The following is a 27,830-nucleotide window of genomic DNA, read 5'->3' as shown; positions in this document are numbered from 1 at the left end:
ACATAAAGCAATTTCTCCTCTAGTGAAAGATTCCAGACTAGTTTGGGAGTTCTTAAACCTGTTCATTCAGTTACCAAGTTCACTTCGTAAGCATTTACTCACCGACTACTGTGTTCCAAGAACCACATACCAAGCACAGGAGAATTGGATGATGACTCACACACTACTCCATCTTTGGGAACTCACAAAGTGCATGATGTTAAATATTGTAACAAAATGATGAAGGAAGAAACAATATCAACTTGAGATATCCAAAATAACTCAGAGGAGGTAACAGCCAAGCCCTGAACACTGATACTGGTCCAAAAGCAGTTCTCAAAGTAAAGCCCACAAACTCTGGCAGCCCCTGAGAATAAATAATTCTAATTGTCCTGTCTAATGACAGTTTAATACCAATAGTGGGCAAAAATGCTAGTGCCTGAGTGTGCATTAAGTCAATAATCCCTAATGGTACTAACAATCACTTTTTTGAGAGAGAGATACTGGGGACTGAACCTAGGGGTGCTATACTACTCAGCTACATCTTCAGTCCTTTTACGTTCCTTGAGACAGGATCTTGCTAAATTGCAAAGACTGGCCTCCTGAGATCTTCCTGCCTCAGCCTCCCAAATGGCTGGGATCTCAGGTATGCACAACTATGCTGGGCTTCACCACCATCTTTTAAATAAATGTCCTTAGTGGAGTAAAAACCTTTTTTTTCCTTCTCTTTTATTAATCTCTACCCTTAAACATGTATATTTGCAAAATTCTGTGACAAAATATGAAAGATATACAAAGAACTTATGCAACACACCACAATATGGTAGCTATCTCAAGAAAAGGCACTTAGGTAATTGAATTCTGAGCTCATCATTTTTTTTTTCATAAAACACCATTTTTACTTGATAGGCTACAAACTATGGTTTTCTAGAGTTGGATATATGGCAAACATTTTCTAAAAACAGAATGATGCAAGCCTATCAATGAAAGGGAAACAGATGACAGTTTTTTTTTTTTGGCCAATGATAACATTCAAGCTTTCAAGGGAATATTAGAATTTTGTAAAATTTGTGTCTCCACATGACAGGTCTCAATGATTAAATATTTTTCTGATGAGGTATTAGTGAATTATTTTTAGATATTGTATAATAATGCCTGTCAACATTTAGATATCCATGAATATCAGTATAATTCAGTAAGTCAGTATTTTCCAAATGATCAATATATGATGTTATAAAATCACAAACAGGGATGGGGGGAGCCATTCAAAGAGTAAAAAAAGTAAGAGATACACTGTAACAGAGTACAAAATTTTCATATGGTGATATGGTGTTTTAGATTCAACAATACAACTAACCTTCCTTCTAACCCTTGCCAAATTTTAGTGTAATACCAAGGAATATCCACAATTACCTGAACAAGTTAATACTCTTCTAATTAATACTCTTCTATATATCCAAACCCAGATTCTCTTCATATACTTTAATCAAAATAATAACCCAACAGAATAAATGAAGCAAATACGAAAATCCAACTATCTTCTATTATGCAGATATTAAAGATATTGCTAAATATGTAAAACAATGCCACTGTTTTCAGTTTAAAAGAAAAATTTTTTTTAAAGAATGAAATTAAAACAAAAGAAACCACTGAAAAAAATTGACAGAACAAAAAGTTGGTTCTTTGAAAAAATAAATAAAACTGACAGACCCTTAGCCATGCTAATGAAGAAGAGAGAGAAAACTCAAATTACTAACATACGTGATGAAAAAGGAAATCACAACAGACACTACAGAAATACAGAAGATAATTAGAAATTATTTTGAAAACTTGAACTCCAATAAAATAGAAAATATCGAAGGCACTGACAAATTTCTAGAGTAATTTAATTTGCCCAAATTGAATCAGGATGATATACACAATTTAAACAGATCCCATTTCAAGTGACGAAATAGAAGAAGCCATCAAAAGTCTACCAAGAAAAGCCCAGGACCAGATGGGTACACAGTCAAGTTCTACAAGACCTTTAAAGAAGAAATGATACCAATACTCTCCAATTTATTTCAGGAAATAGAAAAAGAGGCAGCTCTTCCAAACTCTTTCTATTAGGCCAATATCACCCAGATCCCAAAACCAGGCACTTCTCCCTGGTGAGCTGTGAGACCTGGGGGTCTGCTCCTTGACTTCCCTCACAGGATGACCCCAAACGCCAATCTCCGCTCCAGTCTCAAACAAAAAAACCCAAACTGCCTGCCGCCCCTAAACAGGTGGATTCATCAGCCTCTCTGGGTTTGCCAAAGGGAGAAAAAGAACAAGAAGCAATTGAACATATCATATCAATGAAGTATAAAATGAAATAGACTTAATAAACAAGCCAGTGAGGAGATATTGAAAGTAAAACAGAAATATAACAAACTCCGCCAACCATTTTTTCAGAAGAGGTCAGAATTGATCGCCAAAAATCCCAAATTTTGGGGTAACAACATTTGTCAACAACCCACAAGTGTCCGCACTGCTTGGGGGGGAAGATGAAGAGGCGCTGCATTATTTGACCAGAGTTGAAGTGACAGAATTTGAAGATATCAAATCAGGTTACAGGACAGATTTGTATTTTGATGAAAATCCTCACTTCGAAAATAAAGTTCTCTCCAAAGAATTTCATCTGAATGAGAGTAGTGATCCATCTTCAAAGTTCCCTGAAATCAAATGGAAATCTGGAAAGGATTTGACGAAACGTTCAAGTCAAACAGCAGGAAGAGGCAGCATGAAGAACCAGAGAGCTTCTTTACCTGGTTTACTGACCATTCTGATGCAGGTGCAGATGAGTTAGGAGAAGTCATCAAAGATGATATTTGGCCAAATCCATTGCAGTACTATTTGGTTCCTGATATGGATGATGAAGAAGGGGAAGGAGAAGATAAAGATGATGATGATGATGATGATGAAGGATTGGAAGATATCGATGAAGAAGGGGATGAGGATGAAGGTGAAGAAGATGAAGATGATGATGAAAGGGAGGAAGGAGAGGAGGATGAAGGAGAAGACAACTAATTGAACACTGATGGATTCCAACCTTTCATCTTTCTTTCTTTTGTTTTTTTGTTTTTTTAATTCAGTCCCTGGGAGCAAGTTGCAGTCTCCCCCTCCCCACTTCCCCCCACTCCCTTGTGCTCAGTCGCCCTGTTTTTGGGGTCTCTTTTCTCAAATCATGCTTCTCAACTTATTTTGGGGGGAAATACCTTGAGCAGAGTACAATGGGAAAAGGATCTCTATACCTTCTATTCTAAATACATTTCTATCCCTTCCTGTCTCAAAACAAAAAAACTGTATGGAATCAACACCACTGTGGGAAAAAAGAAAAACCTTCTGCTACTTTCACTCTGCTGGAAGCTGGAGGGTGCTAGGCCCCTGTGTAGTAGTGCATAGAATTCTAGCTTTTTTCCTCCTTTCTCTGTATATTGGGCTCAGAGATTACACTGTGGGGCTGGGGATGTGGCTCAAGCGGTAGCGCACTCGCCTGGCATGCGTGCGGCCCGGGTTCGATCCTCAGCACCACATACAAACAAAGATGTTGTGTCCACCAAGAACTAAAAAATAAATATTAAAAATTCTCTCTCGGGCTGGGGATGTGGCTCAAGCGGTAGCGCGCTCGCCTGGCATGCGTGCGGCCCGGGTTCGATCCTCAGCACCACATACCAACAAAAGATGTTGTGTCTGCCGAAAACTGGGAAATAAATATTAAAAAGTTCTCTTTCTTCTGTCTCTCTCTCTCTCTCTCTCCTCTCTCACTCTCTCTTTAAAAAAAAAAAAAAATTCTCTCTCTCTCTCTCTCTCTCTCTCTCTCTCTCTCTCTCCTGTCTCACTCTCTTAAAAAAAAAAAAAAAGAGATTACACTGTGTCTCTATGTGAATATGGACAGTTAGCATTTACCAACATGTATCTGTCTACTTTTTCTCGTTTAAACAAAGAAAAAAAAAACTTTAAAAAGTGGGGTTATAGAAGGTCAGCAAAGGGTGGGTTTGAGATGTTTGGGTGGGTTAAGTGGGCATTTTGACAACATGGCTTCTCCTTTGGCATGTTTAATTGTGATATTTAACGGACATCCTTGCAGTTTAAGATGACACTTTTAAAATAAAATTCTCTCCTAATGATGGCTTGAGCCCTGCCACTCAATGGGAGAATCAACAGAACCTGTAGGATTTTATTTGGAATTGACATTCTCTATTGTAATTTTGTTTATTTTTAAATTTTCTTTTTTGTTTTCACTGGAAAGGAAAGATGATGCTCAGTTTTGTGGGTTTTTTTATTGGTTGTTCAAAACATTACAAAGCTCTTGTCATATCATATTTCATACATTAGATTCAAGTGGGTTATGAACTCCCATTTTTATCCCAAATACACAATGCAGAATCACATCGCTTACACATCCACATTTTTACATATTGCCATACTAGTGACTGTTGTATTCTGCTGCCTTTCCTATCCTCTACTGTCCCCCCTCCCCTCCCCTCCCATCTTCTCTCTCTACCCCATCTACTGTAATTCATTTCTCTCCTTGTTTATTTTCCCTTTCCCCTCACAACCTTATACGTAATTTTGTATAACAATGAGGGTCTCCCTCCATTTCCATGCAATTTCCCTTTTCTCTCCCTTTCCCTCCCACCTCATGTCTCTGTCAATGTTAATCTTTTCTTCCTCCCTGATGCTCAGTTTTAAATGTTAAAAGTGTACAAGTTGCTTTGTTACAATAAAACTAAATGTGTACACAAAGGATTTGATGCTTTTTCTCTCAGAATAGATATACTTTTAATATGACCTTGTAATAATAACATCATCGTCAAACTCTGTCACCCTAACTTCGTATATTTTGATACGCACTTTGCAGGATGACCTCAGGGCAATGTGGATTGACTAAAGGAATTTGAATCATGTCTTAATGTCTCCTTAGCTGGGAAACATGGGTACAATTTGTTATTGGTTTCTGAACATGTCATTTGGGATAGTAGAAACTCAAAACTGAGTTATGAATGATACCCTTGATTTTTATCTCAAATCGGCAGTTTTTAAAGTGGGTCTTCAATTACCTGGATATAGTAGTGCTTTGCTGCCACCATCAAACAGATCTGGTGCTCTAATGTCAAGTTGTTCGTGGGACAGTTGCTGGCATGTCTTCACTGGCTCTATAAAGTGTGGCCAAGAAGATGGGCTCTCAGAGTAAGAAGTCCGTGCTGGTGGTCAGGAAGAACTTTCTGTCTCAATTTTAAGTCCCTGGTATCTGGCATAAATCTCTCCAACGCCAATGTGTGGATCTGGGTGGGATGATGGACTCTACTCTGTCTGCTCAATGCTGCTGTGCAGAGAGTAGCATTTTGAAAAGCTACCTAGTGCATAAGCTTTTTAATGCTGTAAAATATAGCTGAAATTAAATGCCACTTTTTCAAAGGTGAATTAATAGATAGCCTGGTCAAATTCAAAGCTTTTTGTTGTATAAAACTTTATATATGGAACTATTCCATCAATAGGCAAAGTGTAACCAAAATCTGTCTAGATGGATAGTATGTAATTTCTGCACAGGTCTCTGTTCATTAAACACATCACTGTATACCGGTCAGGAATCTTGCTCCAATAAAGGAACATAAAGATTTTTTTTTCTTGGAAAAAAAATAATAAAATAAAATACCTGGGAATCAATTTAACGAAAGAGGTGAAAGATCTGTATAATGAAAATTAGAACCCTAAGGAAAGAAGTCAAAGAACACACCTTAGAAGATGGAAAGATCTACCTTGCTCTTGGATAGGCAGAATTAATATTATCAAAATGACCATACTACCAAAAGCACTATACAGATTTTATGCAATTCCAACCAAAATTCCAATGGCATTCCTCATAGAAATAGAAAAAGCAATCATGAAATTCATCTGGAAAAATAAGAGACCTAGAATAGCTAAAGCAATCGGTAGCAGGAAGAGTGAAGTAGATGGCATCACTATACCAGACCTTAAACTATACTACAGAGCTATAATAACAAAAACAGCAATGGTATTGGCACCAAAACAGACTGGTAGACCAATGGTACAGAATAGAGGTCACAGAATAACCAAAAAAATTACGATTATCTTATATTAATGACAAAGGTGACAAAAACATGCACTGGAAGAAAAATAGCCTCTTCACAAATGGTGCCGGGAAAATTGGAAATCCATATGCAACAAAATGAAATTAAACCCCCTATCTCTCACCATGCACAAAACTCAACTCAAAATGGATCAAGGCCTTAAGAATAAAACCAGAGACCCTTCATCTAATAGAAGAAAAAGTGGGCCCAAATCTCCATCATGTTGGATTAGGCCCCAACTTCCTTAATAAGACTCCTTTGGTGCAAGAATTAAAATCAAGAATCAATAAATGGGATGGACTCAAAGGAAAAAGTTTCTTCTCAGCAAAAGAAACAATCTGTGAGGCGAATAGAGAGCCTACATCTTGGGAGCAAATCTTTACCCCTCCCGTATCAGATAGAGCACTAATCTCTAGGGTATGTAAAGAACTCGAAAAGTTAAACACCAATAAAAACAAATAACCCAATCAATAATTGGGCCAAGGACCTGAACAGACATTTCTAAGAAGATGATATACAATCAATCAACAAATATATGAAAAATGTTCATCATTGCTAGCAAACAGAGAAATGCAAATCAAAATCACTCTAAGATTTCAACTCACTTCAGTCAGAATGGCAGCTATTATACAGACAGACAATAATATTGGTAAGGATGTGGGGGAAAAGGTACAATAATATACTGCTGGTGGGGCTGCAAATTGGTGCAGCCAATATAGAAAGCAGTATGGAGATTTCTTGGAAAATTGGGGGGCTGGGGTTATAGCTCAGGTGGTAGGGTGCTTGCCTCATATGCACAAGACCATGGGTTCAATCCCCAGCACCACAAAAAAAAAAAAAAAAAGGAAAATTGGGAATGGAACCACCATTTGACCCAGCTATCCTTCTCCTCAGCCTATACCCAAAAGACTTAAAAACAGCATACTACAGAGACACAGTCACATCAATGTTTATAGCTGCACAATTCACAATAGCTAAACTGTGGAACCAAACTAGATGCCCTTCAATAGATGAACAGATAAAAAAAAAAAGTGGCATATATATGGAATATTACTCAGCAGTAAAAGAGAATAAAATGATGGCATTTGCAGGTAAATGGATAAAGTTGGAGAATATAATGCTAAGTAAAGTTGTCCAATCCCAAAAAAAACAAATGTCGAATGCTTTCTCTGATATAAGGAGGCTAATTCACACTGGGGTTGGAAGAGGGAGGATGGGAGGATTGGATGAACTCTAAATAGGGCAAAGGGGTGAGAAGGGAAGGGAGGGGGCATGGTAGAAAAAGATGGTAGAATGAGATGATACCATTATCCTGAGTACATGTATGAAGACACAAATGGTGTGAATATACTTTGTATACAACCAGAGATATGAAAAAGTGTGCTCTATATGTGTAATAAGAATTGTAATGCATTCTGCTGTCATATATAAATTTAAAATAATTTTAAAAAGAGAGACAACAAAGTTGGAGAACTGACACTATCTAACTTCAACACTTACAGTATGGATATGGTGGCGCACACTAGTAATTTCAGCCACTTGGGAGGCAGAAGCAGAAGAAGCCTAAGTTCAAGGCCATCTTGGACAACTTGGTAAGCCCTTGTCTCAAAATTAAAAATAAAAGGGCTTGGGGCTGTGGTTGTTGTCCAGTGGTAGAGCACTTGCCTAGCACATGTGAGACACTGGATTCGATCCTCAGCACCACATAAAAATAAATAAAAGATATTATGTACATCTACAACTAATACTTATTTTTTTTCTTTCTTTTTTTTTAATAGGGAGACTTGGGATACAGCTTAGTTGGTAGAGCACTTGCCTCACATAAAAGCCCTAGGTTCAATCCCCAGCACCACAAAAAAAAAAAAAAAAAAGAGCTAGAGATGCAGCTCAGTGGTTCAGCATCGCTGGGTTCAATCCACAGTACTACAAAGCTACAGCAATCAAAACTGTGTGGTACTGGAAAAATGACAAGTAGATTAATGGAAAACAAACAGACACACATTGGAAGGCATTAAAATAGAGAGAAAGATAGCTTCTGCTGACTGGTGTTCTGCTGTCTGCCCTGGGGCCTCATGGGCTCTGAAGGAGGCCTCTCCAGGGAACTTTCTGTGGACAGTGGATGGGAGATCGCCTTAGAGCTGCTTCCTGGGCATTCCTGAGGTGGCCTCTGGGTTTGTGTATCCAGAGCTGTTTGGATATAGATTCTTTGAGCAACAGGACAAAAGTGGACAGATTGAATTGGAAGCTCTCCCCTCCACCCCCCACTTAGGAGACCTGCTCCCCACAAGGAACCCTCAGGCCACCTTCCAGAGGTGTGACTAAAATGCAACAATTCCACCCCCACATGCATCTGTGAGGCATTTGGGGGTGGTTGCAGACACAAGGATGGACAGAAGGACACATCTAGACCTCAAGATGCCCCTGTCCCTGGGCAGCTATTTAGCCTCCTGTTTGTTCTGGTGACACCCGTTTCACAGGCAACTTAACAATGTCTCAAAAGGGACTCTGAGTAATGGCCTCACTTGTTAGGGGCTGAGTGGGGTGCTTCAGCCTGACCAGTTTGTCTCCCAGAACAATTTTGGGGGCCTGACAGGTGGGCCTAGATACTACTACATACCTATCAGAATGGCCAACTTCTGAGATGGGTGTGGTGGCACACACCTGTAATCCCAGTGGCTTGGGAGGTTGAGACAGGGGGATCACGAGTTCAAAGGCAGACTCAGCAACTTTGAGAGGCTCTAAGCAACTCAGTGAGACCCTGTCTTTAAATACATAAAAGGGATGGGGATGTGCCCCAGTGGTTAAGTGCCCTTCAGTTCAATCCCAGGTACAAAAAAAAAAAAAAAGAATGGAGGCTGGGGTTGTGGCTCAGTGGTACGGCGCTTTCCTAGCATGCATGAGGCACTGGATTATAAAGGTATGATGTCGATCTACAACTAAAAACAACAACAAAAAAAAGAATGGCCAACTTCCAGAACACTGATAGCACCAAATGCTAATGTGTGTGAAACAAAAGCAACTCTCTTTTCATTGCTGGTGGAAATAAAAAATGATATAGCTATCCTGGAAGACAGTTTAGTAGTTTCTTATAAAACTAAAAATATTCTTCCGATACAACTGAACTCCTTGATATTTAACCCAGAAAAGCTGAAAACCTGTGTCCAAAAACATACATGCAGATGTTTACAGGTTTATTCAAAATTGCCCAAATTAGAAACAACTGAGATATTCTTCAGTAGGTAAATAAAAAAACTATGGTACATCCAAAGAAATGCTATTCAACTCAAAAGAAATGAATTTAATAACATTCTTATATTTTCTTCATTCACTCATACATTATTATTAAAAAGACTTTTTATTGGTACATTGTAATCATACATAATAGTGGGATTAAGGAACATGTATCCAAGCAACTATTTCATTATCAAGACAAAATTAAAAACAAAATCAAAAAATAATGCTTAAAACAATTAAGTTATAACAGGACAAACAGTAAAATAATGTGGGATAGAAAAATATTTTTTAAATTCTTATGATGCATGAAATATTCAAATAAAATTTTAATATGGGAAAAAAATGAGCTATCAAGCCAAAGAAAAGTTTGGGGGAAACTTAAATGCTACTACTAAGTAAAGAAGCCACTCCAAAAAGATGACATAACTGTATGATTCCAAGTGTATGGTATTCTGGAAAAGGCAAAACTATGGAGACAGTAAAAAGATCAGTGGTTGCCAGGAGTTAAAGGGGTAATAGAAGTGAGTGGACAGAGCACAGGATTTTCAGGACAGTGAAACTATTCTATATGACAACATAATAATAGAAATGTGTCATTATGCTATTGTCCAAATACATAAAATGTGTAACACTGAGCATGAGCCCTGAAGTAAACCATAGAGAATGGGTAACCATGATGTGTCATTGCAGGTCACTCTGGCAGTGGTTATAATGGGGCAAGCTGAACAAATACGGGACAGAGGGTATATATAAAAATCTCTATTTTTCTTTCAAATCTGCCGTGTATTTACAACTGTTCTTAAAACTTTTATTTAAAATATTATTCTTATGTGACCATGATATAATCATTTTTAAAGAAAATAAAGTAAAAAATTAAAATCAAAAATATATACCCTAAGAATACCGTCAAAAAGCTTTAAATACTCATATAAGTCCTTATGTTAGTCAGCTTTTCATCAGTGTGACCACAATACCTGACAAAAACTTAGAGGAGAAATTTATTTTGGCTCACAGATTCAGAGGTTCAGTCTATGGTCAGTCAAGTCCATTGCTCTGAGTCTAAGATGAGGCAGAATATCATGGTTCAAGGACATGGAGGAGAAGCACTATCCACCTCATGGCAGCCAGAAAGGAGGATCACAGAGAAGATAAACCCTTCCAAGGCACACACCCCTGTGACCAACCTCCCCCAACTACATCCCACCTGCCTACAGTTACCACCCAGTTAGTCCATTCAAACTAGATGGACTAATTAGGTTACAGCTCTCAGAATTCAATCACTTTACTGCCAAACATTCCTGCATTAACACAGGAGCTTTTGGGGTATACCTCATATTCAAACCCATAACAGACCTATCCCTGAAAACTACAAATGTTACTGAAGGTAATTTTAAAAGACCTAAATAAATGCACATATACACTGTGCTGCTCATAGAGCAAAGATTCAATATTAAGATGTCAATTCTCTCAAATTGATCTGGGGATTCAATACAATCTCAATCAAAATCTCAGCATTTCTTTCACTTTGTAAAAGTTAACTTTGAAAAAGAATATATTCAGAGAACATATATCATCTGACTTCAAGGGTTTCTATAAAAAACTGTAGTAATCAAGACAACATGGTACTAGTGTCAAGAAAAACAAATTAATGGAAGAGAACAGAGAGCAGAAATGGACCTCACATACATGGTGAATTAATTTGACAATTTGCAAAAGCAGTTCAGTGGAGAAAGAATAGTCTTTTCTAAAAACAGTGCTGGGAAACCTAGATATACATTTGTTCAAAAAAAAAAAAAGTAACTGATCTACACTCCATGCACAAAAATTAGCTCAAATATTATTACAAGCCTAAAAGGAAAATCTAAAACTAAAAAACATGCTGAAGACAAACAGGAGCTGGGCTCGACAATGATTGCTTAGAATTGACACCAAAATATATATAAGAAAAAATTTGCAAATTAAACTCCATTAAAACTAAGAACTTCTATTCTTCAAAAGATTACCAATAAAATGAAAAGATAAGTCACAAAATAAAATATTTATAAATCACACATCTGATAAAGGGCTTATATCCAGAATATATCAAAAGAATCTCAAAGCCCCAAAATAAGAAAACACTAAAAGTTTGAAGGTTCCTAATACAAAGGAATTATAATATTTGAGGAGATGGAAATGCTAGTTACCCTGATTTAATTATTATACAGTATATGCATGCACTGAATTATGATATTGTAGCTAATAAATACAAACAGTATAAGTCAGTTTAATTTTAAATGATAGTTATTATTTTTGAGGAAAAGGGAAAACATAGTGACTCAGAAGAACAAGGGGGATCTTTAAATTGCTGGCAGTGATTATATGGATGTGCTCATGCTTGATAATTCAATTATCTACCCATGTAAATATGTGTTTTTATATATAATTTATACTTCAATTAATTTTTTTAATTAATACATAAAATTTTTAAAAATTTAAACCCAACCCATGGAAACTGTTTAAACTTATGGTCTCCATAAAACCAAACTAAGCTCATATGATTTCTATGAAAGGAAAAACAAGCTAAAAACACATTTCTTTCCCCCATTCACTCAGCAATCATCACTGAGTGTCCACCAGGTGATAGCTGGGCCCACACCATGCCTTTCCTTGAACCATTAGTATCCAATAGAGTGAGGTCAAACCTATCTGGAAACTGTATGGACAAGAAACATATAACTCCATTATCCAAAACAACAGATGCAGTACTAACCCAAACTCAACCAAAGATCAGTTATATCAGACAAGACCCCCCAATTTTTCTAATCCTCAGTTACCTCAAATATAAACTGGAAATTTATAATATTTGCCCCATTCTGCCTTCTGAGTATCAAAAGAATAAAATAAAAAAAACTTTGAAACCATAATTTTTTTTTTTATACCAAAGATTGAACTCAATGGCACCCAACCACTGAGCCACATCCCCAGTCACTTTTTGTATTTTATTTAGAGACAGGATCTCACAGAGTTACTTAGAGCCTCACTAAATTGCTGAGGCTGGCTTTGAACTCTTAATCCTCCTGCCTCAGCCTCTCAAGCCACTGCGATTACAGGTATGCATCAACACAACCAGCAACCATAAAGCTTTATATAGTGACATTTTTATGAAAATAAAGTAAACAACCCCAGTTTTTTAAAAAATAGTTGAAAGATCTGAACAGACACAAAGCAAAAAAAAAAATTTAAGAATGGCAAATAAGCACATGAAAAGATGCTCAACATCATTAGTCATTTGAAAATGAAAATTAAACAGCAAGGGTTGGGCATATAGCTCAGTAGAAGAGTACCTGCACAGTATACTCAAGTGACTGGGGAGGCTGAGGCAAGAGGATCACAAATTTGAGGCCAATCTCAGCAATTCAGCAAGACCCTGTCTAGAAATGAATAAAATTTTAAATGGCCTGGGGAGGGGCTGGGGTTGTAGCTCAGTGGCAGAGCACTTGCATAGCATACGTGAGGCACTGAGTTCGATCCTCAGCACCACATAAAAATAAACTAATAAAATAAAATCCATCTACAACTACAAAAAATTTTTTTAAAAAAAAAGACTACAGTGAGCTGGGCATGGATGATGGCACACGCCTATAATTCCAGCAACACAGGAGGATCTCAAATCGGAAGCCAGCCTCAGCAAAAGCAAAGCACTAGGCAACTCAGTGAGACCCAGTCTCTAAATAAAATACAAAATAGGGCTGGGAATGTGGCTCAGTGGTCAAGTGCCCCTAAATTCAACCCCTGGTACCAAAAAATAAAAAATAAAAGATTGCAGTGATAGTTTCATGGGTGAATTTGTATGTCAAAACCTTGTCCAGGAGGGCCCATGCACACCTTTAATCCTGGTGACTAGAGAGGCTGAGGCAGGAAAAATAAAAAATTCAAGTCTAACCTTGGCAACTTTGTGAGTCACATCCCCCCTACTCCCCTTGCCCCAAAAAAGCAGGATGAAGCTTAGTGTTTGGAAAGCACCTCTGGGTTCGATCCCCAGTATCCAAAAAAAAAATTGCCAAATGTAACAGCTTATTGTCTGTCAACTGTACCTCATGCTTCCAAAAACCCTAAACAAACAAAAATGTATGCAAATGGTCTAACAAGGAATTATATAGGAAAATGAGAGGAGCACTCTATGAATGTGGGTAGCAATGCTGGTTCATGTTCAACGACTTTATTTTGAAATATGCCAACCAAAATTTCAAGTAAAAAGAATGTATATCATTTAAATCTCATCTAATTCCAAAAAGAGTCTTCAGTGGCATATAGTGAAAGTGTCGTAATAAAATCATTAAACAAGTCAAGCACGGTAGTGCATACCTATAAGCTCAGCAACTCAGGAGGAGGACTACAACCTTAAGACCAGCCTTAGCAACTTAGCAAGACCCTCTCTTAAAATAAAAAGGACTGAACTGTAGCTCAGTAGTAGAGCATTGAGTTCAATCCCCAGTACAAAAAAAAACCTGAGGCAGTAAGGTTATAGCCAATTAGAATTTGACAATAATTTTCAAGAGATAATTACAAAGAGTAAAGTCATTCATAAAATAACCCTTTTCCCAAAGATAAAAGCAACTTTAATTTTTTCATCAAAAATATCAGCTAACATCACTTGCATTTTCTAAAATCTAACATAATTTATTTGATGTTCCTTCACTTTTCCTCATCTTTACCCCAAGTGTCAGGAGTTTGATTATTTTCACTTTAGAGTACTATTCAAATTCTTTCTTTTCCTGTTGTTATCGTTCTGAATCTGAAATCTTATGGCTTCAAATCATTTTTGGAATGAGACCAAACACAAATTAATTATTACAACAGTCTCCTAATTTACATCCTTACCTTAAAAGTTTCCTCATTCTAATGCATTCTTTTTTTTTTTTAAGAGAGAGAGAGAGAGAGAATTTTAATATTTTTATTTTTTAGGCGGACACAACATCATTGTTTGTATGTGGTGCTGAGGATCGAACCCCGGCCGCACTCGTGCCAGGCGAGCGTGCTACCGCTTGAGCCACATCCCCAGCCCCAAATGCATTCTTGATAATAAATATATTTTAATTTTTTAGTTATACATGGACAAAATATTTTTGTTTATTTATTTTTATCTGGTGCTGAGGATCGAACCCAGTGCCTCACATGTGTAAGGCAAGCCCTCTGCCACTGAGCCACAACCTCGGCCCTTTTGGATAACTCTTTTTAAAGTGGCTTAGCATTGCTCTCCTAAGGAAGAATCTTTTTGTATGTGAACTAAGGACTGAACCCAGGGATACTCTACCACTGAAACTACACCCCCATCCCTTTTTATTCTGATATAGGGTATCATTAAAATTGCTGGGAATAAGCAGTCCTGCCTCAGGTGCCTGCATAGCTGGGATTACAGGAACACAGCCTTGCTGGTCTGATGAAGAATCTTAAACTAGCTCTTCTACTAACAAAAGCTGCATCTCGAAAGAGACATGGAGACTGTACATATAACATGCCCTCATGCCACCTATTCTTAATGTGGTCACTTCTTGCATCACATTCACTTGAGGATTTCTTGCAATTTGGGCTCAGAATCTTTGGGGATGAGGGACAAAGAATTTTTAGCTTAGATGAACCTTATATAAACTAAGACTTAAAAACCTATCACTACAAGAAAGGTTCTTTCATGAAGGCTTTGCCTAGATCCTCCATTTTATCTCCCAATTCCCCAAATGAAACATTCTATCCTAGACACACCAAATCACTTTCTGAACCCATCTTGTTCTTGCTTGACTCCATGACTCTACAAATGGTTGTTCTTCTCTCACTGGCAGGTTACACACTTTAATTTTGTCATCCTCCTCCCACACAGCCCCACATGCTCCAGCCATGGGTGACCTGGATGTGGAAAAGCAGATAAGCTTCAAGTAACCAAGGAAAGAAAAAAGAACAACAATGGAATATTCCAATTATAGAACAGGAAAAGGGTAGACAGAATCAAAAAGACACAAAGAAATAAACATCACATAAAAACAACATGAAAAACATGCTAAGGGCCCCTAATTTTTTTCCCTGAAAGCCCCACACCTGCTCTCAAGAAGCCTTTGCATATAGGATATATATGTGTTGGGGTCTTAAGAATTGGAGAGGGTAAAGGTTAGAAAACCACAAAAATGTGTATTCAGCTGTCAAGTTCCCTATGAGCATTTAGTCTTCTTGAAAAAAGAATCTTTATTCATACACCTTATTCATAGCTTTTCATCTCTGTGACCAAAAAAAACCTGAAATAACTTAAAAGAAGAATCTTAAGAATGGGCTCATGTTTTCAAAGGTTTTAGCACAAGGTCACTTGCTCCATTGTTTTTAGGCCATGATAAGGCAGGGAACTCCTGGAACAAAGCTGATACCCTGGCGGCCAAGAAGAAGAGGATAAAAGAAGAGGGAGGAGGTGAGGACAAAACCAACTGGTCAGAGCAGGAGCACCTGCACACACATGACCCACCTCCTAAAGTTTCCCACCTCCCAACAGCACTACCAGCTGGGGAACAGGACATCAACACAGGAAATTTGGGGGATATTCTACAACATTCTTAATGCATTATTTGATTTCCTACACATTTTCTGACTTAATGTTGAATGCATCTCACTTCAGCACTTTGTTTCAAAACACTGTTTCAGTCAGGCCCAGTGGCACATGCCTATAATCCCAGCAGCTCAGGAGGCTGAAGCAAGAGAATCTTGAGTTTAAGGTCAGCCCCAGCAACTCGGCGTTGCACTAACTCAGCCAGATCTTTGTCTTTAAATAATTTTTTTTTCTTTGTGGTGCTTGAGATTGAACCCAGGGCCTTGTGCATGCAAGGCAAGCACTCTATCAATTGAGCTATACCCCCAGCCCCTTAAATAATATTTTTTTGAGAGAGAGAGAAAGAGAATTCTTTTTCATATTTATTTTTTAGTTTTCGACGGACACAACATCTTTGTTTGTATGTGGTGCTGAGGATCGAACCTGGGCTACACGCATGCCAGGCGAGCGCGCTACTGCTTAAGCCACATCCCCAGCCCATAAAATATTTTTAAAAGGCCTGAGGATGTGGCTCAGTGGTTAGGAACCCTGGGTTCTGGCTGGGGTTGTGGCTCAGTGGTACAGTGCTTACCTAGCACACATGAGGCACTGGGTTCAATCCCCAGAACCACATTAAAAAAAATTAAAAACTAAATAAACAAAATTAAGGTATTATGTCTACAACTAAATATAAAAAATCTACATCTACAACTGAAAATAAAAAACAAAGAACCATGGGTTCAAAAAAAAAAAAAAAAAACCTGCTGGATTCAACAAGATTATCAGGCATTAATAATCTTCTCCCAAACCTATGCCACTTAGTTTACAATATCATGTCATTCCATTTTTCAATAGCATTCCCACCAGAGTGGGTAGCAAGTGTTTTTTTCAAAGACCAAGACAGTAAATATTCCAGACTATAAATACTATGCTCTCCATTGCAACTGCTCGATTCTGACCTTCTAGGCACAAAAGGGTAAGGATAACATGTAAACAAGACATATGTGGCGTATGCCTGTAATCCCAGAGATTTGGGACACTGAGGCAGAAGGATCATTCAAAGTTCAAAGCCAGCCTCAGCAACTTAGTGAGACCGTGTGTCAAAATAAAAAATAAAAAAGGGGCTAGAGAGGGCTGGGGTTGTGGCTCAGCAGTAGAGCACTCGCCTAGCACGTGCGAGGCCCTGGGATCAATCCTCAACACCATATAAAAATAAATAAATAAAATAAAGGTACTGTGTCCAACTACAACTAAAAAGGGGGTGGGGACTAGAGATGTGGCTCAGTGGTTAAGTGTCCCTGAGGTTCAGTCTTTGGTACCAAAAAAAAAGAATCCGACTGTAATGCAAAAATTTATTTATGGACAACAATATCTGAATTTCATATTTTTATGTCACAAAATATTCTTTTAAATTTTTTCAATCATTTAAAATATAAAAAATGGGAACTGGGGTTGTGGCTAATGCCTGCCTAGCATGTGTGGGGTGCTGGGTTCCATCCTCAGCACCATATTAAAAAAAAAAAAAAAAAAAAAAAAGGGTATTGTATCCATCTACAACTAAAAAGATTTTATCTTGCAGGGCATACACACACAAGGTGACAGGCTATATTTGTCCTACAAGCCAGTTTGTAGACTCCTATATGCCTAATTTAAAGATTCAGCTGCATAAACCTTCCATTATTTCATATTTCCAAAGCACCACAATTAACTTTATTTACAAGTCTTTTTACTTAGCCTCAACTGTATGATGGACTCTGGGAATTGAACAATTAGGCAATTCTTTTGACTTAAACCCATTCAATTTCACCCACACAGGCACTTTAAAAAAAAAAAAAAAAAAAAAAAAACTTGCTCAACTAGTTTCTGATTTAAAACAGTGAAGAAAGAAAAAGGGAATTTTAAAAAGCTGTATAAATGGAACAAAGAACAATTATACTGTTATACTGATGACAAATGTCTAAAGAGTCCATTATGATGTATCTCAATTCTCAGTCCTAACTTGTCTCCCACAGATCCCAAAACTAAAAACCAAACTGTAGATTTTGAGTTTGATAATGAACTATATTAAACTCATCCTCATATTTTAAAGAAATGGACAAGACTAGACTAAAGAAGTTACTATGATCAAGTCCACTGCAAGAAATGAGAAAACACCTAATGTAAATTACGATAATAAGATGCAACACTGGGCTGGGATTGTGGCTCAGCGGTAGAGCGCTCGCCTAGCATGGGCAGGACCCAGGTTCGATCCTCAGCACCACATAAAAAATAAAGGCATTGTGTTGTGTCCATCTACACCTAAAAAATAAATATTAAAAAAAAAGATGCAACACATCTGAAACACTGATTCATTTGTTCATTTATAAATATTTTATGCATGAAGAAGTCAATGTATTTGGAATAAAAAGTTGAAGAAAGAAATATCCAAAACAGACACATCAGTTGTCTAGTGTCATGGCTATTAGCCATATGTGACTATTTAAATTTAATTGAATTAAGAGTGAAGATATAGCTCAAAGGTAGAATATTTGCCTAGCAGGCACAGGGCACTGGGTTTGATTCCTAAAGACAGCAAAACACAAATTAAATTAAACCTTCAGATGCACTAGCTACCCTTCAAGTGTTCAAGAGCCCACTTTATCAAATATGCACATCTGGTTTAAAATGTTATATACTTTCCTATCTCAAAAAAAGTAAAGATAAAAATGAAATTTAACTTCTTTTATTAATAGAAGAGTACAAAATATTTACCACCCACCTCCTTATAAAGTACCCCATGATGGTCTTCTTAAACATGTATTTATTTATTATTAACTGGAAAAACTTCCTCCTAGGCCAAAACATACAGCAAAATAATCATCAAATGCTTTTATCAAGGTGTTAAATTTTCTACACATTCAGGATTTCATCGTCAATAACTTTCAGCTTCCTTATTAGCTCCCAACCACTCTCAATTGTACTTGCAGTATTTCCAAACTGCACTATTTCCTTGTCCTGGAAAGTGAAGAATTCTGCACTCAGCTGATTTTTACCCAACTCTTTTTAAGCAGAAAACAGCTCTTCCTTGTCACCTCTGCCCAATACCTGGCATATAAAAGGTATTCAAATAATTGTTGCATGAAAGTCAACAACCTATGGACAACGGTATCTGAATTTCATATTTTTATGTCACAAATGGCGATGTCAAAATAAACCAAGTCAGATTGCATTTCACAACTCTAGGTATTAACAGAAACAAGGTCTCTAAGTCTCTGAAAAATCAACCAAACAAAGCCTTTAGCAATTCAATGAGATTGTGTCTGTAAATAAAAAATAAAGAAGGGCTGGGGATGTGGCTCAGTGGTTAAGCACCCCAGATTCGATCCCTTTTAACACACACACACACACACACACACCAAAAAAAGTAGAAAATAAGTCGGGCACAGTGGCTCACGCCTGTAATCTCAGCAGATCGGGAGGCTGAGGCAGGAGGATCACCAGTTCAAAGTCAGTCTCAGCAACGATGAGGCTCTCAGCGACTCAGTGAGACCCTGTCTCTAAATAAAATACAAAATAGGGCTGGGGATATGGCTCAATGGTTGAGTGCCTCTGGGTTCAATCCCCAGCATCAAAAAAAAAAGAAAAAAAAAAAAAGTAGAAAATATACATGGGGAAGAAAAGTACTGCAAATTACCCCACAAAAGTAAAATTAATGTTATTTAGCTGTGAGACAGACTGGGTTTTAAATAAATATGTGCAAATACAAGGGAATATTATGTTCATCTTTAAAGATAAAAGGAAATATTACAAATACACACATACACACACAAAATCCAAGCCAAAAAAAAAAAAAGAGGAAATTCTCACATGCTACAACATAACAAATTGCTTATAGTTTATGCTATTGTACACACACAAAATCCAAGCCAAAGGAAAAAAGGAGGAAATTCTATTACATGCTACAACATTTCAAAATGCTTATAGTTTATACTACTATAATTGCATACTTAATAGCTATTAAGATATATGTTTTATGCTGTTTTAATCACAATAAAAATTTATAATTTCTTTTTTGTACCTGGGATTGAACTCCGGGGCACTTGACTACTGAGCCACATCCCCAGCCTTATTTTGTATTTTATTTAGAGACAGTCTGAGTTGCTTAGCTCCTCACCATTGCTGAGGCTGGCTTTGAACTCACAATTCTCCTGTCTCAGCCTCCCAAACTGCTGGGATTATAGGCATGCTCCACCATGCCCGGCCTATAAATATAAATTATAGATTATAGATTACAGAAAACTGATTCTGTCACAAGCTTTTACGTATTTTTCTAAAAAGAAAACTGACATGTATTGAATTACTTCCAATTATCTCCAAAGAGGTATCTATGATATTTTGTTGCTACTGAAGCTTTCTCCTAAAAATATTGAATAAAATAAACTCTGGAAATCTTTAAAAAGGTATCTTGCTACAATATATTTTAACAATACTCTATGTAGGCAGTGTCAATTTCCACTATAGGAAAAAGTAATAAGCCCTGTCTCATTCACTTAAAAAGCAAGTTGTTTTCATAATAGTAATTAGTGAAAAAAAATGTTAAACAAAGCTCTAATTACCAAAGGGACAGTTTCAGTTTGGGATTATGAAAAGGTTCTAGGTGGTGGATAGTGGTAATGGTTGCACAATAATGTGAATGTACTTAATACCACTTAACTCTGTTTAAAAGGGGCTATGGTGATCAATTTTATGTTATGTATATTTTAACAATAAGAAACTTTAAAAAAAAAAAGAAACACTCTGCCTTTAAACATTCTGTATGAATTAAGAGGAAGTTTCAGGCTGGGGTGTAGCTCAGTGGTAGAGTGTTTGCCTAGCATGCTGGAAGCCATAGATTTGACAATATGTTGGGGGTGGGGTATTCACAAAGGTCATTTGCAGTAAGCTACTGTTAAGTCACGTGTGTTAATTCATTCATGCAATTACTCTAAACTACCCCTAATAAAGACATCTCAAATGTCGCAATTACCCATGAAAGAGTTATCAAAATCGAAAATTTTCCTGGAAAACCTATACACTTTTTCAATGAACCCCTAGAAATAACATAAAATCTGAGTTATCAATGAGAATATAACTACTTGACAAACTTAATTAAGACACTATTTGATTCAGAATGCGTTAAATATTTTCTACACAAACTACTTCTGCACAATCAGTGATATGCTTTTAAAAAGAAAAGTTTACTGAGCTGGGGTTGTGGCTCAGTGGTAGAGCTCTCCATGCCAGACCCTGGGTTTGATCCTCAGCACCACATAAAAATAAATAAATATATTGTATCCAACTACAACTAAAAAATAAATATAAAAAAAAGAAAAGTTTACTGAAATATACCAAAACTTGCCACGAACATATGAAGTAATTAGAAAGAGAATAATAGTAGCATTAAATTACAGCCACAACTTAATTCGCTATACCATCAAGAGTGCTTCATACATACCTATGTAAAAGTCCTAAGGTCAAGTACTGATCTAAAGTCCAGAAACACACAACAGAATGGACATGAGCAGGAACAGGAGTCTTAAAAATCACTATTTATTAAGCAATGCCTGGTCTAATGTGCAAGTATTATGCTGAATATATCATGTGAATTCTAATTTAAACTTCACAGTAACCTCATGAGGTTGGTGCTATAATTAACACTGTTTTACAAATGAGGAAACTGACTCACACAGGAGTTAAACAACTATTCAGATTACATAGCTATTAAATGGAAGGACAAGAGTAAGAAGCCACATCCATTAACAAAGTCCATACCACTTTCAAGTTTACAGAGCCCAGCTTAGGTATTTCATCTAGTTACTATCTCCTTTTTTTTAATATTTATTTTTTTAGTTTTAGGTGGACACAATATCTTTAATTTACTTTTAGGTGGTGCTGAGAATCAAACTCAGTGCCTCATGCACACTAGGCGAGCACTCTACTACTAAGCCACAACCCCAGCCCTGCTATCTCCTTTATAACACACTGAAAAGACTGCAGTTTTCAGTGCCTATTTTCCTGGAGGAAAATAGAGGATTGGGGAGGATAAACCACACCTTTCAAAGGAAAGCAAGCAGTGGAGGTGGTCAGGAACCCAAGTCTTCTAACTTCTCACACACTGCTTTTCCTTCTCAATTATACTTTACCAAGGTGAACAGATGTGATTCTGCAATCTGTATTTGGGGTAAAAATGGGAGTTCATAACCAACTTGAATCTAATGTATGAAACATGATATGTCAAGAGCTTTGTAATGTTTTGAACAACCAATAAAAAAAAAAAGAAAGAAAACCAAAAAATATATATATATACTCACATATTAACATGCCTCCCTTTAAAGGGCACAACCTAATTCTCCCTTGAGTGTAGGCTACACTCAATAACCCCTAGAGTTGGTCATAAAAAGTACTGCAGCCTCCTCCTGGATCCCTCCCAAATCACTCCTTCTAGACAAAGCCAGCTGACAAGTCATGAGGACACTCAAGGACAGGACCCCTTGGTAGGAAGCAAGGCCTCCTGCCAACAGCTTGGAAGTAGATACTCCAGCCCCAGCCAAGTCTTCAAATGACTACAACCCTGAGCCAGAATCTCACTGCTAGTAAGCTGCCTCCAAAATCCTAACACATAGAAACTACAAAATGAAAAATGTTTTTATTAAACTACCAAATTTACAATAATTCATTACATGGTAATAGGGAAATAATACAACTGGGAAAGAAAACATAAAAAACACAACCTCTGTGTGTGACTGACACCTTGACATCTAAATTGGCAGTAAAGAAAGTATAGGCCCTGCAGATCACATTAATAGAAACTATGTGACTTGGAATAAGGGGCAATCTCTCAAACTTAGTTTTATCATCTGTTAATATGAAAGATAGTTAAGTACTTCATTTTAAATACACTCCCCATTTTACAATAATCTCTCCACTAATCTAACCTTTCCAGAGTCACTATGACAAGTAAATGGAATAATGTGACCCACACTTGGCATGGTACCTAACATGCAATAAAGGGTTAGTAAATGTTTATTGCTACAAATCTTAATTCTTTAATCTGCTCTCCACTAACAGCTTCCCCAGGCTTACGGCCAAGCTTTTAAAAATTTCCAATTCAACAGGGAACACCTCCATTGCTGCTCTAAATTCTCCAAAATCTTTTTCTCACTGGTCTTCATTAAGGTCATTTGTTCTGCTGTTGCACAACACTCATCTAAATCTGCCCCTTCCTATGGCTCCCAGAGAATAAACAAACATGGTTCTTTTCTTATTTCTTTTACTTCTGCTGCTCATTGTCTCTCTGCCCCTTCAAATGCAGTCTAGTCTCTCAAAGTTATCTCCTTGTTCCTCTTCTTCATTCTCACCCTCGAAAATGAAAATGGCCTTTTTTATGGATAACTCCCCTACTCCACCTATCATTTGATTCATAGATCCCAATCTTCATAAGCTTAATACTTCCATATAAATACCCCACACCTCCAACTCAACAAAAACTAAACTTTTTCCCTTTATGCCTTTTTGCTATCTTCCCCATTCCCAACCCTGACCCTCTCTCTGTATTAATAGATCAGTCTCTAAAGTCATCAAGGATGAAATGTCCAAAATCATATTACAATCTTTCCCCATCTGCTTTCAATATATTAGGCACCATGCTGGATGCCAGAGACACATGGCATGCAGTTGTGTACTGCCCCTAGGAGCTCACAATCTAGCATCTAATTAGTGGCCAATTTCCTAATGAGCCCACCTGTGCAAAGGCCAATATTTCCATCCCATTCGTTTGTATTCCTACCACAACTATCCATCCTCTCACCCCTGGGCACTAACAGCCTTCTAAAAACTCTCTCCAAATGTTCAATCCGCACCCTGCCTCAATCCATCCTTCACATCAGTTACCAGTTCTATTTCTCAGCAGGTGATCATGCTACTCAGATCCTCAAAAATCTGCAATGATCCCATTGCTTATAGAGAAAGTAACAATTCCCTGACATTACCACGATAGTGCTTCCTGATTTTTCCATTCAAATCATCTTCTGCAACCTCCTGTACTTTCCATATGTACAGAGAGACATGTAGGACATCTCCCTCTCTCCTTAACACTCATGTTTCTTTTTACCTCAGTAAAAAGAAAAAAGGCGGCGGGGGGGGGGGGGGGGCCACCTAGGGATATAGCTCAGTGGTAGAGGGACTCGGGATTGAATCCCCAGTACCACAACAAAAAAGAAAGAGAGAAAAAGAAACCTATACCCTTAGAATATAACATCCTCTTGGCTATAACCATCAACACAATTGGCTGATTCTTCCCTTAATTTTACAAAGTGCAATAACTATACTCCTATTTGCTAACATTCCATTCCACTTTATGTCACTGTTGTTTACTTGTCTGTCTTTATGAATAGGTCATAAATCCCTCACTACCATTAATTAGCTGGGCAATCCTAAATCATCCTGTTATCTGGTGGGATTAAGCAACTACTAAGGAACTCCCAACTCCAAAGTTCCATAAGAATGACTTATTTATCACTTGAAAAAGGCAGTATAGCATAACTAACTTAGTGAGACACCATCTCAAAAAATACAAAGGGCTGGGGATGCAGTTCACTTTTTATTTTTTACTTTAATACAGGATCTCGCTAACTCACTTAGGACCTTGCTAAATTACTGAGGCTGGCCTCAAACTTGCAATCCTCCCACCTCAGCTTCCTGAGTTGCTGAGATTAAGGCATTAGCCACACCATCCAGCAAAAAGTGATTTTTCAACCTTGCCCAAAATATATTTATTTCACAAAACAAGGAATACCACTGTAGGAAACAGAAACCAAAATAGTTCTTTTTTAGATCTTCTACCTATAATTCTTATACCATGATTAGAAAAATTTAAAATAACCAGGAGCAGTGGAACACACCTGCAATCCAGCTACTTCAGAGGCTGAAGCAGGAGGATCTCAATCACAAGGCCAACTGAAAAACTTAGGGAGCCTCTGTCTTAAAAAGGGGGTTGTGGAGGGCTGGGGTTGTGGAGGGTTGGGGTTGTGGCTCAACAGTAGAACGCTCGCCCAACGCTCGCCCAGCACGTTCGAGGCCTTGGGCTCAATCCTCAGCACCCCATAAATAAATAGATAGATAGCTAGATAAAGGTATTCTGTCCAGCTACAACTAAAAAACAAATATTTTTTTAAAACGGGGAGGGGGGGGACTGGAGGGCTGGGGCTGTGGCTCAGTGGTAGAGCATTTACCTGGAATGTGTGAGGTACTGGGTTCAATTCTCAGCACCACATATAAACAAATGAATACAATAAAGATCTGTCAACAACTAAAATTTTTTTTAATTTATAAAAAAAAAAGGGGGGGGGCTGGAGAAATGTAATCAGTGGTGAGGGCCCTGGGTCCAAATCCAAAAGAAGAAGGGAAAGAAAAATTAAAAATTTTATCATAATTAAATTAATAATTTTTAAAAACAGCTGGAATCAACCATTTATTTATCATCTTAATCCCCTCCCTTCCCCCTTAGTCAAATATGAAACCACAGACCTGACAGAGTTCACTTGCTATAAACAATGACTATTTCTTCATGATGTCTAGAACTGATGGTAACTGTGCTGTTCTGAACTCACTTTGAAAACCTATGCTAAGTTGACATAGCTATTCTAAATAACTTATGAAGGTGATAAGAAAAATAAAGATAAGGTTGACCAAAATTAAAAAGCATACTTATGTTAGATGCTTAATAAAAGTTTATAATTTCATAGCTTTTCTTTCTTCCCATTCTAAAAATTCTCAAAAATACAACTGAAACACACACAAAAAAAGCTACTACTTACACTTATGATGTACCATACAAAAGATAAGTATTATCTCATTAATCCTCATGACTCTGAAAAGTAGGTTTTATTAATCTACTTTAGGAAGAAGAAGAAATTGAGCCTTTTAACCATTTTTTATATACTTTTCTTTAGTTGTAGATGAACACGACTTTATTTACTTATTTTTATGTGGTGCTGAGGATTGAACCCAGTGCCTCACACATGCTAGGTGAGTGCTCTACCACTGAGCTATAACCCCAACCCCTTAACAGTTCTGTTTTGTTTTGTTTTTTTAACTTACCTACTACCACTGATAAAAGTAATGCCATCAAAACCAGAATCCCATGCTGGTGGCATAGGGGAGAGCACATGTTCAGCATGTGCCAGGTCTGGGGTTCAAATTCCCAGCAAGACCAGAAAATAATTAAAAGAAAAAGGGAAAACAAAACAAAACTGAAACCCTGGTTAGTTGCCTCTGGTAGTTCTATCAGACTTCAGAAAAAACAGTCAAAGATAAACAGTCTTGGGGAAATTGGAAGTTATAGCATCTTCTCTAGAAAATTCAGTGACTGCGTCTGCCCATATGAGGGAAGCATATTTTTCAATAATGGGATTTAAAACTTGAAGAGAGTAAAGTTACAAAGCTTAGGATCCTCTAAAAGTGAAATTTATCTGATCACAAAGACTTTGATGGTTGGTAGTTAGAAACAGTGGAGATCATTTCTGCTGTTACTGGTCATGCCCGCAATGCTATATACTTTATAAAGTCTTAGCCTTGCAGCTACTGATAAACAAAATATTAAGGGCTGGGGAATATAGCTCAATTGGTAGAGGGCTTGCCTTGCATGCACAAAGCACTTGGTTCAATCCCCCAGAGACTCCAAAGGATGAGGTAGGAGGATTACAAATTCGAGGCCAGCCTGGGCAGCTCTATGAATCCATATCAAAATAAAAAATAAAAAGCTGGGGATGAAGCTCAGTTCAGTGGTAGAGCACCCTTGAATTCAATCCCTAGTACTCCCCCCCACCCCCCGCTGAAAAAAAAGTTTTTAGGTTCCTATAGATAATAATAATGAACTGCACATTTCAAAAAGAAGAAAGGATTTTGAAAGTTTTCACCATAAAGGGTAGGAAGATGAATGAAGCTCTGAGATACAGTGCTTGCTTAGCAAGTGAGAGGCCCTGGGTTCAATCCCCAGCTAAATAAATAAATAAAATGGGATACATATGTTTAATCTGATCTAAGCATCACACAATATACATATATATGTATCAAAACATTATACAGTTCCCCACTAATATATACAACTTTATGTTTTTATGTTATCATTTAAAACATAGGGCTGTGCATGTGGTGCATGCCTGTAATCCCAGCAGATCAGGAGGCTGAGGCAAGAGGATCACAAGTTCAAAGTCAGACTCAGCAACTTAGCAAGACCCTGTATAAAAAAGTAAAAATAAAAAGGCTGGGGATGTGGTTCAGTGGTTGGCACCTCTGGGTTCAATCCCTAATACTAAAAAAATAATTAATTTGGGGACTAAGGGAGTTGCTCAGTGCCACAGCACTTGCCTAGCACGCACAAGGTCCTGGACTCAACCCCCGGCACCACAAAAAGTAAAATAAATTTTTAAAAACTGATATATTTAAGGTAGAAAACATAGTTATATATTTTTAAAACTATCTTCCTGTATATTAAGCGTTTCTTAAGATTTTCTACATAAAGCATCTTCTATCACATGCTTACCAAATATGCACATGATAAAATAGTACAGACCCATGTGTCATGTAAAAGTCTCCATTCAGAGAAAAAGAATGCAGTTTTTTCCTCCCAAGAAAGGAAAGATTAAAAATTAAGACTTTAATCTCTTTGAGGATTAGAAATTTTATCAGTCCCTAAATGGCTTATCTTCCCTACAGTTCAGTAGATTCAAAGACCATTGAATTAGAATCCAAGATTCTAATCCAGCACAAAGCTGGCTGAGACACTAAATGGATAAGTGACTTTTGTTGAGTAACTCAGTCCTCAGGACTTCACTTCAGGGGAAATATGGAATGCTTTTAAGACAGTGGGTTTTCAAACTGTTCTAAGCTGCAGCCTCAGGGAACACTAAGTGGGCGAGAGGCAGGCCAGGTGGCTAGGA

The 27,830-nt window shown here is 37.4% G+C and overlaps 1 protein-coding gene and 1 pseudogene across 5 annotated transcripts in view; one reads left to right on the top strand and one right to left on the bottom strand.

The window, feature by feature from the left end:
- The window catches only part of Srpk2 (SRSF protein kinase 2), a 239,399-nt gene that overhangs the window by 199,654 nt on the left and 11,915 nt on the right, over positions 1-27,830 (bottom strand). The gene's annotated exons all lie outside the window — the stretch shown is intronic.
- LOC113187754 (protein SET-like) lies at positions 1,231-3,030 on the top strand (annotated as a pseudogene).

This window comes from Urocitellus parryii, chromosome 3, assembly GCF_045843805.1.
Source record: "Urocitellus parryii isolate mUroPar1 chromosome 3, mUroPar1.hap1, whole genome shotgun sequence".
NCBI lineage: Eukaryota > Metazoa > Chordata > Mammalia > Rodentia > Sciuridae > Urocitellus > Urocitellus parryii.
This window is presented reverse-complemented; position numbering and strand designations above follow the sequence as displayed.